This window comes from Cucumis melo, chromosome 3 (assembly GCF_025177605.1).
Source record: "Cucumis melo cultivar AY chromosome 3, USDA_Cmelo_AY_1.0, whole genome shotgun sequence".
NCBI classification, from domain to species: domain Eukaryota; kingdom Viridiplantae; phylum Streptophyta; class Magnoliopsida; order Cucurbitales; family Cucurbitaceae; genus Cucumis; species Cucumis melo.
In genome coordinates, this window is record NC_066859.1 from 19,156,935 (window position 1) to 19,174,596 (window position 17,662).

General features: G+C 34.6%; 1 long non-coding RNA gene across 4 annotated transcripts; it reads right to left on the minus strand.

Moving 5' to 3' along the window:
* Window positions 1-4,224: 4,224 nt before the first annotated feature.
* LOC127148608 (uncharacterized) lies at window positions 4,225-8,042 on the minus strand. 4 transcript variants are annotated; one of them, XR_007819698.1, is made up of 3 exons: window positions 6,051-8,036; window positions 4,894-5,616; window positions 4,225-4,627 (listed from the first exon to the last, which is right to left on the minus strand). It is a non-coding gene; the product is annotated as an uncharacterized LOC127148608 (long non-coding RNA). The 4 variants fall into 4 exon arrangements; XR_007819696.1 differs by lacking the exon at window positions 4,225-4,627 and having other exon boundaries at window positions 4,724-5,616; window positions 6,051-6,138; window positions 7,955-8,042; XR_007819697.1 differs by lacking the exon at window positions 4,225-4,627 and having other exon boundaries at window positions 4,724-5,616; window positions 6,051-6,138; window positions 6,395-8,036.
* Window positions 8,043-17,662: the final 9,620 nt, after the last annotated feature.

The following is a 17,662-nucleotide window of genomic DNA, read 5'->3' on the forward strand; positions in this document are numbered from 1 at the left end:
CAAATCAACTTGGTTTTGGAACACATCTTTAAATCCATCCATCACTGGTTTTCCAAATGTATCACCAATGAATTTGAAGTAATGATCTTCATTATCACTTTCTCCTGCCGCATTCTTTTGTTGATTGTTTATTTGTTTTAGCGGCAAAGGAGCATGTGTCTCGCCTTGTGAGGCCTTGATCCGAAGAAAGAAAGTCATGTTGAGAAGTTATTTTGGCTAGTATATATGAATGAGGAATTCTGCAAAGAAGAGTGCGATGGGAGAAAAGGTGATGTGAAGAGAAATATTTGAGTCTAAGTATTATCGTGTTAGAGTAAGTGACGTGGCGAGATTCACTAGCGAAGAAGAAGCATGCATTTGAACTAGGCGTTGGGATGGTAATGCGAGAAGGAGTACCTATGCCTAGGGGTGTTCAAAATAAAGTTGGAAATCGAACCGATTGTCTAACCGAACTGAAACCAAACAAAAACCGAAACAAAATCGAATGCATGCGGTTCAATCCAATTTAAGATGTTAAAAATGATTCTTAAACCGAACTGAACCGCTTTATTTAAAATATATATATATATATATACACACACACACATATATATATATTACTTAGGGCAAACGCATCATGCACAATTCCTTCAAGACGATCATACGACAAATGCTTCCTCTAAAACAAAAAATGCAAAACGCAAAAGCAGACACTTCCTCCAACGAACACACTACAAGACGGCAACACCCACATGCTACTTTCTAATGGTTCAAGGTTAACCCACGTACTATTTGTTACTTTCTAGAAAATCTTTTTTTTTATTATTATTATTTTAAGATCAATAGTGCTAAGGTATATATTGATAAACGCTATTTGCAGAGAAAAATATTGATTGAAATTATTTGTTGTGTTGATGTAACACTTGTTGAGGTATATATTGATAAACGCTTTTTTATCCCTATTATAGGCACTAGGCAGAATGTCGACAAGTTTGACCAATAATGATGGTAACACGAAATCAGACACCAGGAGCAAGAGCAACAATTGTTCTAATGTGAACAAAAATGATGGTGAGGTTATCATGCCACCACCAGAACTTCAACCATCTCGAAAGAAGAGGAAAAATACATTTATGGTATGTGATCATTTTACTAAATGCTCTAAATATAGTGATGATGATCCACATGTGAAGGAGGAATGGAAATTCAACTGTGAAAACGCATCTTGAACATTATTGTAAAAAAAATCCTTATCAATTTAAAGGCAATAAAATAAATATGTCTCAAACAAAGTTAGTATTTCAGAATAAAGACTAAATGGGGCCGATAAAAAAGTAATTATAAGATATTTACCATTGAAAATGCTAGAAGACTAATTGCCAAGATGATTATATTTGACGAGTTGTCCTTTAAATTTGTGAAGAATGAGGGATTTAGGCGATTTATAGAAGGGACTTTGATGTTAGTAGAACCAATTGTTATTCCTTCTCGAACTACAAACGGTAGAGATATTTTAGAAATATGTGCTAACTTGGGAGAATGGTTGTTGAGAGATATTTTTGTGAATGAAGGATATAGGGTATCATTACGACTGATACTTGGACATCGATTCAAAATGTTAATTATATGATTTTGACTGCACACTTTGTTCATAAAAATTGGAAGCTTCATAAGAGAATAATTAACTCAGATTGAAAATCATAAAGGGAAAACAATAGGAAAAGAGGTGGAAAAATGTTTGCAATATTAAGATATTGATAGGGCTTTGACCTTAACCATTGATAATGCTTCTTCAAATTATACAGCTATTGCTTATCTAAAGAAACGTTTCAAACGTGTGTTTGTGTTGGATGAGGATTTTGTGCATGTTAGGTATTGTGCACATATATTGAATTTAATTGTGTGTGATGATCTGAAAGATGTGAATGATACATTGATTCGAATTCAAAATATTGTTAGGTTTGTTAAATCTTCTTGCTAGACTTGCTAAATTTAAGACGTGCATTGAGGAGGAGAACATATCTTGCCAAAGTATGTTGTGCCTTGATGTTCAAACTAGATAGAATTCCACATACTTGATGCTTGATGCAGCTGAAAAGTTTGAAAAGGCATTTAAGAGGTTAGAAGACTATGATATGGTCTACATGAATGATGAGTGCAAACTAACTTCTAGAGATTGAGAAATTGTAAGAATATTTACCAAATTTTTGTCTGTTTTCTATGAAGTAACTATTAGACTTTCAGGGTTTCTTTCTGTTACTTCCAACACTATTCTTCCATGAGATTACTATTGTTCAAAATTGCATAAAAAAAATATGCAAGTGTAGGTGGTCTTGATAATAAGTTATTACATGACATAGCTTTAAAAATGCAAGAGAAGTACAATAAGTATTAGGGGAAAACCGCGAAAACAAATTTCTTTTTGTACGTTGCTTTTGTTTTGGATCCACATTACAAGATGAAATCTCTCATGTATTCTTTGACTCGATTATTTGACATGGATACAGCAAAAGAAGTAGGGAATAAGGTGGAGTCTGTTTTGAGAAGATTGTTTGGTGAATACTCTTTAAACTATCATAGCCATGAACCATCTTCAAGCTCGATTGCATCATCTCAACTTCAAGTGTTGAAGGATTGTACAGGTATGAGTCAACATTCGGTTTGTAGTACTAGTAGTACTGGTAGTAGTAGCTCTTTCACTACATCTAGAACTTCTTCTTCTGCTTCAGACGTTTTTCGTATCCATTTTGAAGATATGGATGAAGAGGATGTCTTAAGTGTGGATATAGAAGTTGATATTTACTTATTGGAGCATCGTATTGCACGTGAGGTAAACTTTGATATCTTAGAGAGGAGGAAAGAAAATTCTTCAAGATATAAGGTTCTTAGTCAAATCATAAGAGATATTTTAGTAATTCTAGTATCTACAGTTGCTTCTGAGTCTGCATTTAGTACTAGTGGCAGAGTGATTAATTTGTTTCATTCCACGTCAACTCCAACCACAATTGAGGCTCTCGTATGTGCACAAAATTGGCTACGTTCAAAAGCAATTAATATTGAACCTATTGATCTTAAAAAATACTTGGAGAACATTGCAACAGTTGAAAAAGGTTCGTATATATAGAGCATTTTTTCTAATTAATTTGTATACTTCAAAATTCAAATATATTAATTATGTCATTACTATGTTAATAATAAGATTTTTTTTTTTTTAGACTTCATAGTGGGTATAGAGGGGAGAGGAACAAGAAGGAGAAGAACGAGAAGAATAAGAATGTAAAGGAGAAGTTGTCTTGATGATGTTTGTGTGACTGTAGGACTTTATTTTATGTTAGGTAGACTTTGAAACTTCTATGTTTGTAACTTTGTAGGAATTAATTTAATCTATGTTTGAAATTTTATAGAACATTTATTTATTTATATTTATGCATAAACGGTTCGGTTTTGATTCGAATTTATTTATGTATAAGTGGTTTGATTTTCATTCGGTTTGATACAAATGATCGATTCGATTTGATTTCACATGAGACTTTATTTTCATTTTGCAATTCGATGCAATTTTAGCTTCAAACCAAACTGCGAACACCCCTAACTATGCCTAAGTATGTTGCGATGAAGTAGGTGTTTTGTTAAAAGGACTAGACGACTCTTTGAGGAAAGTAAATGTAGGTGTTTTGTTGAAAGGACTAAACGACCCTTTTAAGGAAAGTAAATGTCCTTTGTTTCTCGAGAAGTGCACCAGACAATAAGAATTGAGCATTCCAAGGTGATAAGGTTAACGTTTTAAGGTAACTGGCTAATTGTGAAATGATAGTTGACTTATGTGTCAAGCTTGGGTTGGTTACATAGTACAGCAAAACGATAAAGTAACATGTGTAAAGCGTATAAATGACCCATGGAGGTGAAAGATCACTATAAATAGGACCACATAAGCCGAAAGAGAGGAAGGCATGAGAAGCTAGACATTCTGATAAATTGACAGGAGGAAATTCTAAGTGTTGAACGATTGGTTGAGAGAACTACTAGGCAAGAAGAAAAAGCTAAGAGCAACAAAGGAAAGAGTTGAAACTAAGTATTTTGTGAGTGGTCTTGGTAAACAAATGAATGATCTTTTATCAATGAAAGAAATGTTTTACGAATGATTGTAATCCTCATAATTCTTATGCTTGTTGATTGCTTAAAATTGTTACTAATGTGTTACGTTGTATTATATGAAAAGCTTCTGAGCTAATACTTCCTTGTTGATCGTGATGATTGTATGACATGGTATGGTATGACCTATCGCAAGACGCTAGTGGAAATCTCAAAATTACTGCAAGACGCTGGTGGAAGTGAATCCTAGGTCTAGGCAGGTTTACCGCAAACTTCCATTCTACAGTTAACCAATAATTACAACCAATTTATTCCAATCAGTAAGAGCATAAGATGCAAAAAAAGACTCGGTAAGTTTCTCGTAACAAAGGAATGGTGAGCGAGATGAGGTTGGGGTTTAAAAGGAAGTGTTTTGTCAGCTTGAAGTTTTCTGGTGTGGACGTGTAATCTAACATTCCAATCGTCATTAGCAGCCCAAAAAACCGAAGATTTAGGCAGTTCAAACTAACATGTTTAGCGAGCTCCACACACCCCAAGGACTCAATGCCTAATTTTGCTGCACTTCAATAGAGGAAAACATTATCCAAGGGATTAGGGCATTCTATGCTTACATTAAAATCTAATATAATAAAGTTCCTTAGCGTCATACAAATAAATAATAACATCACCGGTGTTCTTAAAGATGCTCTATCAGAGTTTTGTTTACAATAAGATTCACAAATATAGTGCTCTTAAAGATGCTCTATCAGAGTTTAGTTTACAATAAAATTCACAAATATATAGGCCTGTTACAAAAAGAACAGACAAAATTTGGGACAAAACCTGGTAAAATGAGATGAGCCTATTGTTGATTTGTGCAAGTTCTCTGATCTTGGATAGCTAAACCTGGTTTCAATGATTGAGGTGAGGTTTCATTTGGATTAATACATTTTCCAGCAGGCGGTAAGTAACGTTGCGAAAAAGATGCTGCAATACTTTTTGGTCTCCAGGTACCTTTTTCTTCCAAACAAAAAAGAAAAATGTTAATCCATACCAAGTAAAGTACACATGATCATTTTATCTCCATAAGTCAAAATCCTTGTGCAAACATGGAGACGACAAAACACCATGTTTTTCTAAAATAGTCTTCTTAACCTGCATACATTACATCGTGCTTACTGGTAAGTAAGATTGAACACAAATAAAAATGAACAAACTCAAATCTAAGCAAAGTGAGAATAAAATTTTTGTTATATATCAGGCAGGGACACGAACAAGCAACTAAAAAACTTCTACTCTAGAACAATTTGCTCCCCCCATGTATGAATTTGAATGAACAAAACAAGAGGATTATCAAAACTTGGTTCCAAAACTGTCTTACTCGAAAGCGAAACGACAAAAGTATAGATTTAGAGCTAGTTCACCAACCTACCATTGATTTTCTACAAAACCATATACTTCCTGAACTTAATTTCGCAAATGAGACTTTCGTACATTGGGCAATATAAGTTGCAAAGACTCGACAACTTTGTTGATACCCTGTGAGCAAGATTGAATAGTTGATACCTGTTAAATGAGATATTGTCATTATCGAGGTTCAAAAATTAAAGTACAAGAGAAGCATGTATACTTTAAAGTGAGATATTGCAGGTTTGCAGCCAAGAATCATGCATACAAAGATAGCAACACTACATCTAACTTCAATTCCTCGTCTCAACAAGGAAACAATTTTGATAAAGTATGTTCATTTATAATTTTGATTGTGTACAATAGGGAAAGTATTCTGATAGGTGGGGTGGGGGTTCAAAAACTATTTACCAATGGATTAAGTATTTAAAAAGAATAATTAGAGCATGCTTCATGCGAACAATTATAACAATTTGCACCAGAATCTTGCAAATCAATCAGATCTCTTCAAATGTATCATTAAACTCAATTGAAGTGGTGATCATCAATTTAATAAACAGGAATTATAGTCATTGCAAGCAATAATAACATACATTCTTCTCCAATTGTATTCACTTAGATAAACACCTTAAGAGGCTTCCTCCCAATACTTTCAACGATCTAATCCAAACGGTTAGCAATCTGAGAGAAGATTTAAACCAAATATAACAGAAAGTTATAGTGTACAGCATAAAATAGAAAAGTTAATCATTTGAATAATTTTTTTTCGATAAAAATGATAAAAAACAAGAGAAGGCAGGCTTGAATCCAAAATTGATGGAAAATCATCATCAATAAAAACACAGATACAGGACTTTACAGATACAGGACTTCTTGAGAATAATGGTCCCCACGTTAGTTATTTCAGTTAATAAAGAAAAATCACAAGTTCAATTACCACTCAATGACAGTCCTCCAACTGCATGCTAAAAACCAAATTCTAAACCTAAGAAAAGAGAAATAATCAACACACAATTGAGTTAAAATATTGGAAAGTGATTTTAAGAACTTCCAACTTAACTTTGATGTGAAGATGAGTTTCAAATCAAAGAATTTCAAATAACTAATAAGAAGACTAGAAGAGTACCTTTACCAAGAAAAATAATAGAAAGAGTACCTTTTCATCATCCACAATCTCTACAACTACAAGGTTTGGAACGCCAGTTGTATGGTTATTGCAAAAGTAACAGTTAGAAACAAAAGAACAAAAGCATATGAGATGAAGCAAATAAATGTCTGAAACAATCTGCTTCTTAGATGAGATGACAGAAAAAAAAAATTAGATAAGAAACATTATTCATTAAATAAATAAAATAAGGGGAGACTCCATGCACCTAAAGTTGATTACACAAGAGATTTCTAATTGGATACTAGAAAAGGAAGACTAAAATTCTTAAAAGGGTGCCCAGTTTTGCACCAATAAAAAGTTGTCGACAAAACCAAACCAAGAAAAAGATTTAAATGAAGAGAAACAGACTCTAAAGAGATGCTCGTTACGCTTACTCCATAATGTCATGAATTAGTACAATAGGAAAATGAAAAATCAGCAATTGAATTAAATAGAAAAAAAGACAAAATGAAAGAACATTACTGTTATGGGAAGATATTCTTACCTTTAACAAAGTTTTAAAAATTATCTTGATAAGAGAGGAGAGTTAACCATCTTGACAAGTCTTCAAATTTCACAATGTATCAAACTAATTTGAGAAAGCAAAGAATCACAACTTACTAAAGTAAACTCTAAAAAACACAATTCATGAACATAAACTACAAGAAGACAACTACTTAATACTTCCACTATATTACAAATTATGAAACTCAATCCCATCTTGTGAACCAACATCCTTACTCCTTAGATAGAGAATTAGTATTTAGTATGTTGTTCTTCTATTGAAGAGACTAGAGATCCAAAAACTAAAACTAAGCATAAAACAAAAATCACACAAAAAGCATTCACAACAATTGATCAAAGAAACAAAAATATTAACACAACATACAATTGGATGAATGCATTAGAATTGTTTGTGTTTGAAAGAAGGAGATGCAACAACATACATATTCTCACTAGAGTGACAATCTAACCCAGCCACACAATTGATAAGTATAAAATCTTCAACCACACCATTGTCACCATAAAGTGTACTTTTTAATTTGTTGTACTTGAGTACTTATAGATTAAGTTTTCTTTCCACTTAACAAAAGAAATTTAAGATCAAATTGATTTTTTTTTTTTCTAATGTAAAAGACCACGAGAAACACAAAACGAACTGATTGAGTTAGAGCAAATAGCACAAAACAAAAATAAGTCTCACCAAATCTTATTCAAACTTATTTAAAGGAAGCTTCTTATTTTTGTTTGTCTCTAAAAAATAAATTGTTTATCAGCTACAAAAGTCCAAATGGCTCCAGAAATCATTAAGGTCATTAAGGATGAGGAACCGGACTTGAAGTTACTTACCCATGAAAAAAATGGTCAATATGAGATTCCTTAGCCCCCTGCATCAGAAGTTTTGCTAAAGCTTAGAGATGCACGTAACTTTAAGGGTGTGTTTGGGGGAAGGAAAGAGTTATGGAGGAAAAGGATTATAATAATCCTAGGATTATGATAATCCTAGTGTTATGATAATATGTGTTTGAGGAATATATTATTAATGGTAGTGTTGTGGTAATATGTGTTTGGGAGAGAAAATAAGAAAGGTAGTGTTATGATGGTATGTGTTTGGAGGAGGGATTATGATAGTAGTGTTATGGTAATATGTGTTTGGGAGAAGAGTTATGATTGTAGTAATTTAAAAAACAATAATAAATTTTTGATTGGATTGTTTGGGTAGGGTAATGTAGAGTTGTAAAAAAGTAAAAATAGGATATGATAGGGTTATTTAGGGATTAGGATAACCCTAATCCCCCTTTATCATAATCCTTGGGCCAAACACGGTTTGGCCCAATTTCCTAATCCTTTTCCTCCTAAAACCCCACCCCAAACATACCCTAAGTGTCTAACCTAGACTAACCATGAATCATTAGCTTCAAGCATCTAATAGCAGTAAAGAGCGAGCTGGTAGACGAAGAACCCTAAGCGAAACCCATGTGGACGACGATGAGTTTCCTTGTAGAGACGACAATGAACATAGACAACGAACAGAGAGACGACGAATAGAGAGACGACGAATACAGAGACGACGGACAGAGAGACAACATGAAGTGTCGTCGTCGTCATCGGTTGAACGACAATCGAGAGAGGGAGCGAATCACAGTCATCATTTGAGGGTTTCGGCGTGGGTATCGCGCACAGTCTGGTGGAGCAAAAGAACGAGAAATCGTGAAAAAGGCTTCAAAAAGGGGGGAAATATTTGGGGAAATTGCCAAAAATAGGTTAAAAAAAGAGATTTAAATGAATTTTGGGACAAGTTTTCAAAAGAAAGACTTTTAGGACAATTTGGGTGTGAATGGACAAAAATGCCCTTCATTAAATTTCTATCGCTCTCTATTGATTTTTCGCCTACCCACGTTCGCTTTCCCTTCTCTTTCGCATAGAACACCTGAAGTAAAAAAAAAACATCTCCTTTCGTTGGCTTTTGAAATTTCCCGCTCTGCTCTTCGAAGATACTCCGACTGTTCGTCTGTCGTCGGTCCTCCAGTGCATTTCGTCGCTTCTCCTTTTCGAACCTAAGAATCAACTTTGAGCGTGTTCTCTTATTTCAGTGAGTTTTATATGTAACCCATTTTCAATATATTTGCTGGAATTTGTTCCTTTTTCTTCAGGCTTCAATCATGACATCGACTTCGACATCGACCGACGGACCCTTGTACAAGATTAATCCTTCCCATCATTTTTATTCCCTAGTAAGTTGTTTGTCTCATTTGGAAAAGACAACACATAATATTAAGGCCAAACTCAAACCCGATCAATTAGCCTTATTTAGGAAAATAAAGTTTGGGCACTTTTTGGACCTAAATATTGTCTTTAATGGGCCACTCATCCACTACTTACTGTTAAGGGAGGTGGAAGATGAGGAAAGGATTCTATAAGTTTCTTACTAGGGGGCGTTGTTTGTACTTTCGGTAGGAGAGAATTTAACATCATAACTGGACTATGGGGTCCTAAAGAGGACTATATTCAGTTGGTTGGGAATAGTCGACTGTTGGAGAAGTTTTTCAAAGACAAGGAGTGTGTTTATGTTAGCGACTTAGAGGATATATTTTTGGAATACGAGGGTGATGACGATGATATTGTGAAATTAGCTTTAGTCTACTTTATAGAGATATCTTTGTTGGGAAAAGATAGTCGAACCAAAGTGGACATTGGTTTTTTCAAGATTGCTGATGATTGGAATACATTTAATAATTATGATTGGGGTCGGATTGTTTTTGTACGCACGCTAAGTGCCTTGAAAAGAGCCTTGGACAAGCAATATGCCAAGGGAAATAAGAAATCAACACAGATAAAAAAATATACTATCAATGGATTTCCGCATGCATTACAGGTATGCGACTTCTTACTTCTTACTTCAAAACTTTAAAACGATCGTTTAGTTATTTTGAACGATAGTTTAGTTATTTAAACGATTGTTTAGTTGTTTTAAACGACCGTTTAGTTGTTTTAAACGATCGTTTAGTTGCTTTAAACGATCGTTTAGTTGTTTTTTAACGATCGTTTAGTTATGTTAAATGATCGTATAGTTGTTTTCAAACGATTGTATAACCACTTGTTTATATATCTATATATATCTTGTGCCACTTCCTAAACTTGTTTGTCAAATGTCGAATAGGTTTGGGCATATGAGTCTATACCAACCATCATTGGATGTGGTGTAGATAAAGTAAACGATCATGCCATACCACGAATGCTGAGGTGGGTGTGCCAACAATCACCAAAGTCCCAAACTATAAGCCAGGTGTTTGACTCGCCAATGGTAAGTAGCAAGCAATAGTAACTTACTTAAGGATCGCGTGATTTTGTGCTTATTTCTTTGTCCTAAATACATTTGCCTTTTTCTATTTGCAGTTTATAATTAAGGTGGTCATTGAGATGACACCTGAAGAGGAGCAGTTGAAAATTGCTTCAGGTGAACTTTTTGAAAACTTCCGCTCATCTACCATTATTCAGTCGAAGAATGGTGGTTCAAAAAGAGTAAGAGAAGTTGTTAATGATGAAGATGACTTCAAAAAGAGTAAGAAACAGAAGTCCAAGATTAAGATGAAAAAGGCTATTCGAAATCTCCAAGATCGAGTAGCGGTTGTTGAAGGGCAACTTAATAGTATAAAATCAGATATTGACGAATTGAAGGGCATGATGTCAACCATATTGAAGCACATTGGACTTCAAAGAAAGGTTAGGAATGAAACTGTTAAGTGTATTGACGTTAGTTGTTTCATATTTGGTAATTACTCATACGTTAAGTTGCATGTTCTCGCTAATTCATTTTGAGGTTCCATAAGGTGACGAAGGGGACCACAAGGTGTCCGAAGGCTTAGTAGATCATACATTAGAAAGTAAAGATGTGGATAATGCTAAGACCGAAGATGTTGATACAGGCGGTACCCCTAATTGGTTGAGGATGCCAAAGGAGGATGAACACATTGAAGTTAAAAAGAAGGTTTGGTTCCATGTGTCATGCTAATATTGATGTTTAATTTCTATCATTATCCACACTAATGCATTATGAGTTTCCATAGGGCGACGAAGATGTGTTGGAGAAGAAGGTTGATATTGGTTTAGAGGAGCCAATAGATGTCGTTGACGATGAGGACGTCACAGAGATAGAACCATTTCTCACTCAACGACCACACGTTCGGCCCGCCCGTAGGAAGCGTGCAAGTGTTTACCTATCAACCCCATTCACAACTCTACCTAAACGGTCTCTGACATCAACCACCAGCACCTCTGAGTATGAAGCAATTGTTTATGATCCTATGCACAAAATACTTGACGTCCATTTAGATAGACTTCGAGCTTGGATTACAGACAAGCGTACAGACGATGAGCTGCGTGAAACCTTTCATGGGAAAAAATCGAAGGCTTTTGTCAGAGACTTGTTTATGTGTCGCCGGTGGTTGTTGGATGAGGTATGGGATTATCTTATCATTTATGCAATTATAATTTTATCATTGTTATGGTTCTATACATTTACTGCTTACTTTTGTTTCTATTAGCATTTGGATGCACTTTTTCTTTTCATTCGCTTGAAGATTAAGGCAGCCGGGATACCTTCTTCTCAGAACTTCACAACTGCAGACACAATCTTTATGGTTTGGAATCGTCGCGTTACTTTATGTATGTATTTGCGTTTGATATTTGTCTTTCGGTCTGATATTTGCGTTTGTATGTTTTTCTTTGCAGCGCATTTTAGTTTCGAAGTGGCCTCTATACAAAGAATGTATTAAAGAGAATCGCCCGTTTGACTGGGACGAAGAGTATAGGTTGGTTGACTATGTTGTCGGGTCAAAAGAGGACTTCCAAGATCCTTGGGCAAGTGTTGATTACGTTTACTCTCCATTCAATGTCCATGGCAACCATTGGGTTCTATTATGCTTGGATTTGGTAAGTTGTCAAGTGAAGGTATGGGATTCGCTTCCGTCACTTACAACTGCCGAAGAGATGACAAACATATTACTGCCCATTCGACAGTTGGTGTCAAAGTTGTTAGATAGTACTGGCTTCTTTGATAGGAGAGGTAGATCATCGACATACAAGGAACCTTGTCCAGTTGTCATTGTTGACTCAATTCCACTTCAACGAAATAATAGTGATTGTGGCGTATTCACAATTAAGTATTTTGAGTACATAGCTGCTGGTGTTGGTTTAGATACATTATGTCAAGAAAACATGTCATACTTTAGAAAACAATTAGCATTTCAATTATGGACCAACACTCCTATGTATTGAAATATTAACATAAATCACAAGTATCAATTGGCTGTTCGATTATTGTGTATGTTGCATTTCAATTAGTATCAATTGACATTTCAATTAGTAGTATCGATTATTCTCTATGTTGCAAAACTACTTGTAGCTAAACGATCGCTTAATTTTTTTATGATTTTAAGAAGATTGTTTAGACTTTACCAAACGATCGTTTAGACTTTACTAAACGATCGCTTAATATTTTGACGTTTATTAAGAAGATCGTTTAGACATCGTTTATTAAGAAGATCATTTAGACTTTACCAAACGATCGTTTAGACTTTACTAAACGATCGCTTAATATTTTGACGTTTATTAAGAAGATCGTTTAGACATCGTTTATTAAGAAGATCGTTTATACATATGTGCGCGATGAGTATTTCTCTACACGAATATTTTGTGATATGTATCTAAACGAATACAAATATTAACTCAAATATTCTTTCTCAATTTTGGTCGCGTTTAATTGAAAATATCACAAAGTATTTATTTTATAACAAAGTTTAAAATTATAATATGTTATTCTCTCTATAAAAATTACATAAAAAAATTATATAAACGAATACAAATATTAACTGAAAAGTACAAGAACGAATATATATTTTTTTATTTAGCAAAAGTATTTATTGGCCCAAAGTTCCAGCACATATTGTTGTCTAAACAATTTCATGTTTGGCACAGTTAGACAACCAAGGTCACTAGCAGTTACAAGGCATTCAACAAATTTAGCACAGAAAATTCCACAATCCAATGAACGCCCTTTCTGTAATGTGGCCTTCGATCTGCGTATTGGCCAAGGGCCATATGTGAAATGATCTGAATGGAGGTTGACTCCAATTGCAATCGCGAGTGAGGGGATGCATCGTACAGGCATTTGAAGAGCTTCATCAACAAGTTTCTGCTCAACATAATTTGGCATTGAGTCGAACACGTAGATCCTGCATTTTCTCATATCAGCTGCAATAGCCAACCAGTGTTCTTTTATGTTGATGCAGGTAATCACGTAGTTGACATCTCCCCACCCTGGTATGTCGTTGTAATCACCAACAGCAGTGTTGAAATAGTATTCCACATCTTTTTCTGTCCATATACTTAGGTGTGCTGTTGGGTCTGTCCATTCAGCTTTCGTATTATCTGGTGTCACCAGATGAGTATCGAAAATATGGTTCCAAACAATGCAGTCTGGTTTATTGATTCCAAGCTTCAAGAACAAGTCAAAAAATTTAGTCAGAATATAATGATGCAGTTTAACTTCTATATAAAAAAAAAATTAAAGAATAACAACTTACTAGAAACGAGGAATGTAATATTCTAAAAGAACGCTTGCAATGGTGCTTGAGATGCAACATTTTATTCTGCAAGTGGGGTAATAGCAAATCCAATGTCTAAAAAGAAAAAATAAATGATCGTTTAGTGAATGAAAGGAGAGGATAAGCGATCGCTTAAGAAATGTACATGTGATCGTTTACTTAGTAAGCGATCGTGTAATATTAACTTAACGATCGTTTAGTTAATAGAAGCGATCGTTTAGTTAATAGAAGCGATCGTTTAGTTAATATAAGCGATCGTTTGGGAAGAGTACTTACGTCTCCATGTACCCATGTGTTTTCTTCAAGCTGTCTGAAAAAGTCTTTCTTTCTGGTTGTGGAGACTACTTTCCTTTGTTCATGGGTTGTTTTTCTTGATCTTTTCCATTGTAAGTATTCCTTCCATAATTTTGGATCCACTTTCCACATCGGATTATATGGATCTACTTCTCTGATTTTCACATCTGGGACAGGTGTTGTAGATACTGATATGATCTGAGCAGATGTTGTGGGTGGATTACCTTGTTCATCTTCATCTTGCACCTCTTTATTTGCTATTTTACATAGCTTTCTTCTCTTTATTGGTTTTTCTTGTTCATATTTATCAGGCACAGTTACTGGTTCTTTTTCAACCAAAGTAACTGATTCATCATTTTTTTTAATCTCAACCTGTTTTTTTGTTGTTTCCTGCAATGTAATCGTATTAAACAAGTAACAAACTATTCATTCAAACGACTACAAATTTGTTGTGTATACATACCAGTTGAGATTCTTCATTTACAATTTGTACAGTTTGATCCAATGGAGCCAATTCACAAAGTGCAAGAGGTTGGCTCACAAATGGAAGGGTAGTAATCATTTGTGGCAGGTCTGTTTCTTTCTGAATTTGATGACTTAGACTATCTGATATATCTCTTATAGTCATTAGCAAGTCTGCATCCCTACCGTCTATGCTTATATCACTACCACATTCCTCTTGATGTTCCCTAAACAAAATGAGAAAAAACATGAGAATAAGAAAAAAAAATACAATTGTTAGGTATTTATAAACTAGTAAACAATGAATGAAATGTTAACCTTTGGGTTTCCTCTTGATGTTCAGTATGTTGTTCTTCAGTAGGTTGTTGTTGAGTATGTTGTTCTTGAACAACATACTCATTGTCATTCTGATCAGTATGATCATTCCCTTGATTTTCAGTTTGATTCTAATAAACAAATAAAAACGAACATAAAATTAAAAAAATAATGTATTGTTAAACCATCGTGTATATAAAAGTAAACGATCGCGTAACTTTGATAAACGATCGTCTATCAAAGTTAAACGATCGAGTAACTTTGATAAACGATCGTCTATCAAAGTTATACGATCGTGTAACTAATGTATTATGAAAACAAATTTTACCTGGACCAATCTCTCCAGCATCTGCTTCATTTCATACAGCTCCAATGACTGCTTTGTGATTGTGTCATCCATCCTACAGACTATAGAAGTCAGTGTGGATAAATCCTTACGAACTTCTTTTATTTCCTTCTTCAGTTTCTTGTAGGATTTTGAATGACTTTGTTCTTCTTTGTCATTGGACTTCTTTGATATGAAATGTTTCTTCTTGGTGATTGGATGCATTTCAGACTCGTCAGCCACTGTTTGACTTTGTTCTCTTTGGGGTGACAGTTGTTCTCTTTGTGGAGATGAGTCTGATTGCTCCAATGATTTGTTGTTCATTGCTCCAATGGATTCATCGTCCTCCATTTGCATGTTATCATCCCCTCGAATTCGACTCTCCATGAAAGCCTTCTTTCTTGGGTTGACATCTTGAGTTTAGGTTGAACAACAGTCTGCAATGTAATTGTATTATTGGATTGTGTAATTATATTAAACGATGACTGACAGGTTTTACTTACATTTTTGTTGTCGAATATGTTATTCTGCAGCATTTTGTAAGATGGAGCTTGTGTACAATTCCATCTCAATATCCTAGGGATTAATCCCTTACTGTTTCTTGTGGCCAGGTGCTCATTTGCAGTTGAGAGTACTTCATAAGCCCACACCTACAACATTTAAACAAATATGTTAAACTTTGATGTTCAATTGGCATTTACTTAAAGTGTATGAACAAATAAAAATCACCTGAAAAGCAAGCACGTAGCCTTTGATGTTGTAGTATGACACTGCTTTGGAACTTCGTGTCTTCTTCAGCTCGTATGCTTCTTTTTTACCTTGGAGACTTGTCTTTAAACTGTTGAGCAGACGACTGTAGAAGAAAGTTGACCAATCGAAGCTTTTAAATGCTTCTTCATCATCAACTCTTCCCAAAATATCCATGTCAAACTGTGTTTTCTTATCCTTCCCGACCATCACAGTTTCTATAAAGACGGCCAAGACGACCTTCACAGCATCGTCATCATTTGTAAACTCAAAATTCTTGAAAATTTCCTCAATTTCCAAGCATGTTATTACTTTCTTATTTTCTGATCCGAATAGAAGACTTTGTAGTCGCTTGCTATCGCAATCTTTCTCCAATGGATTGTTTGTTGGCCACAATCCAGTTATGATGTTGAATTCCTTTTGGGTAAAACGGACGTTCTTCCCTAAAACTGAGAAACATATTCCATCTGCGTTACCTTCTTCAGGTATCTGCCTCAGCAAGAAATGATGGATCAACTGGCCGTTGAAGACCATGTTCACATTCAGCAATGGACCAAAAATTGTTTTTTCGAACATTTGCAGCTGGTCCTTGGTCAGTTTATCCTTAATAAGACTGTCGATCTTATGCACTTGGCATGACACAGTGGCAGGGAAATACTTGTCGCTAGGTACAGCCATCCTAAAATGATATATATTGAAGACAGAAGTCGAATCCGAAACCCAAAACGCTTCACAATAATAATTTAAGAACACAATGATAGTTTTTGAAGACAGAAGTTGAAACGTTTGAAATATAAAGAAAGGAAAAGTGTAACGTTATAGTAGGAAAAGTTCGGGAAAATACCTTTTAACGTTGACGAAAAATATGGACTGAGACAAAAATGGTCTGAGAGAACAATGGACTGAGAGAAAACGAAGGTGTGATCAGTGCGGTTGTGTATTGTGTAGCGACGAAAAACGAACAGTCAGAAGGCGGAACGTATATATATATCGATCGTTTTTACCAAAGGGGCAATATTGTAAATTCGCATACTTTTTTGAAATGTTGAATCGCGGTTGTAAACAATTCGCGGGTGTCTTTCGTTGTTTCAAAAGATCGTTTAGTTTCTGTAAACGATCGTTTAGTTTTTTATAATCGATCGTTTAGTTAATTTCAAACGATCGATTGGTTGTTTTAAACGATCGTTTAGTTTTGTTCGACCAATCGTTTAGTTTTGTTTGACCAATCGTTTAGTTTTGTTTGACTGATCGTTTAGTTTTTTTCAAACGATTGATTGGTTGTTTTAAACGATCGTTTAGTTTTGTTCGACCAATCGATCGTTTAGTTTTGTTTAACCTATCGTTTAGTTGTTTTCAAACGATCATTTGGTTGTTGTTAACCGATTGTTTAGTTATTTTTAAATGATCGTTTAGATATTTTTAAACGAACATGTAGTTATTTTTAAACGATCATAAAACCAGTGTTTGTGTTCTTAAATGAATAAGTCAATCGTTATTTTCGTCTTCTTCATCCATTTGGAAGCACAGAAAGTAAGAATGTTGGGACAAATCATTAAGAAAACACATCATTAACAAACATTCATTAATTAGTGTAATACTTAGTACATTGGTAGGGAAATTTCTAATCTTGTATGCTCGACTTGTCGGTATATGAAATTGGATTGGTACACGTTAATCTGTTGTGACCTATTTGTTTACACCGACCACACTTATGCAATTTCGGAGCTTCACCAACACTTGGAATCCTCTTTTTCTTCGGTCGACCAACTCTTTTAACTACTTTTGGAGGTAAAACAGTCATATGTACGT